Genomic DNA, 1,720 nt, shown 5'->3' with positions numbered 1-1,720 from the left:
CCACTCACCTATTGTACTCTATGCTACTCTCTCCCCACCCCCACCCTCCTCTAGCTTATCTCTCCATGCTTCAGGCTCACTGCCTTTATTCCTGATGAAGGGCTTTTGCCCGAAATGTCGATTTCGAAGTTCCTTGGATGCTGCCTGAACTGCTGTGCTCTTCCAGCACCACTAATCCAGAATCTGGAGATGAGCCACTCCTTCGGAGATAACAATGAAGCTTCTGTGCATGCTCATTTCTCCAAAGCCTGAATTCTCCAGAACAGTGGCTTCTCGAGCAGGAGCAGACCCAGTCAATATCCGTTTAGAGAGAGATTTTGCAGCCTCAGTAACAAGTTAATTTTAGATCGAGTTTAACACAACGGCAGATTTTGTCGATGTAGGTGAGATATTACAGCTCTCCTCAGTCTCAGGTACAGACACACATACACTGACAGATGGAGATGCCAGTCTTGTTAATTTATTGCCACCTTCACTGTGTGTTTTTATATAAAGAAGATATACAAATGACACAGAATAATGCATCAGTCCTCTCTCAGTAATCACTCACTGCTAATTCTGCTGCTGCCTTGTTGTGGAAAAAATTCTCCTCAAAACCTAGCAAAGGTATTTTCATTGCATGAATTCTTAAATTGCCTGAACTCTTGTGTCTGGATCAATTGCCTGTCAGTGCTTTGACACCTGCCATTTAATGCACACAAGCAGATCTCTTCAGTGTCCCTACAGTCATAGGGCAACTCCAACTCTGCCAGTTCCAACTGCAATGATAAATGCTGTCTAATTAGAGATTTAAACATACCACTCTGAATGCTTGCCTGGCCCACAGCAGGATGTAGCTCTTCTGTCTCATTTTCTTCTACTGCAAAGAGAAGTGAAGAAATAAAGAGGCTTTAGTTGAAGTGGGGAATAGACGCCCCTCACTCGTCAATCTTGCATTTACACATTCCATTCTAACATTGATATTCAGCGATGTACCAGGGGATCAGTTGGAAAACGCCTGCAGTACAGAGGACAACCCAGCATTCACAGCCACCCCTCAGCCCGCGCGGTTGGCATGGGAACCAGAGAGAGTTTGATCGGGGTAGGCAATGGGACCCTGCCTCATGTTATGAACCATCGCAACTCCCTTGTACCTCTCCCACTCACCCTGATAACCCTCTTCCCCTGCTTGCAGATTCCTACTCCCTACCTGCCCCGCAATTACATGAACATTCCTGTTCAAGAACTGGAATCATTTAAATCCATGGCTTGCTGGGATGTGGGGGAGAAGGGCTGGTGATTGGCACTGGGCAATACAGTCAGTACGGGCACTCTGGGCTGAATGGCCTCCTCTGGCTTAATTTGTCGATCCTGGTTAATGAGGAGGTAGACGTAGTTCCAACAGTGTACTGTGGGACCTGTATAAAAGGCAGTTCTTCAAGCTGATCACTTGAGTACGTTTACTCAATCAGGGTTTACACCAATGTACTTATTTTAATCTCATCATTTAGGTTGAAACCCAGTGGGTGGTGGTTGTCCAACGCTGGCTAATAATTCACAAACAAAAACTATCTTTCATTTGGCAGTGAAGCAAGAAAGTAGCCAGGGATGTGTGTGTGTGTGTGTGTGTGTGTAAATTAAGTGAAAGACAAGGATGCACACATGACTTTGGAACAACCAGAGATAGTTTGGAGGACAATGCATTGTCGGATTACTCCTGGGAACCTGGTGCCTGGAGTTA

Source organism: Chiloscyllium plagiosum, chromosome 4, assembly GCF_004010195.1.
Source record: "Chiloscyllium plagiosum isolate BGI_BamShark_2017 chromosome 4, ASM401019v2, whole genome shotgun sequence".
In the NCBI taxonomy this organism is placed as follows: domain Eukaryota; kingdom Metazoa; phylum Chordata; class Chondrichthyes; order Orectolobiformes; family Hemiscylliidae; genus Chiloscyllium; species Chiloscyllium plagiosum.
The sequence above is the reverse complement of the archived record's forward strand: the minus strand, read 5'-3'. Positions refer to the sequence as shown.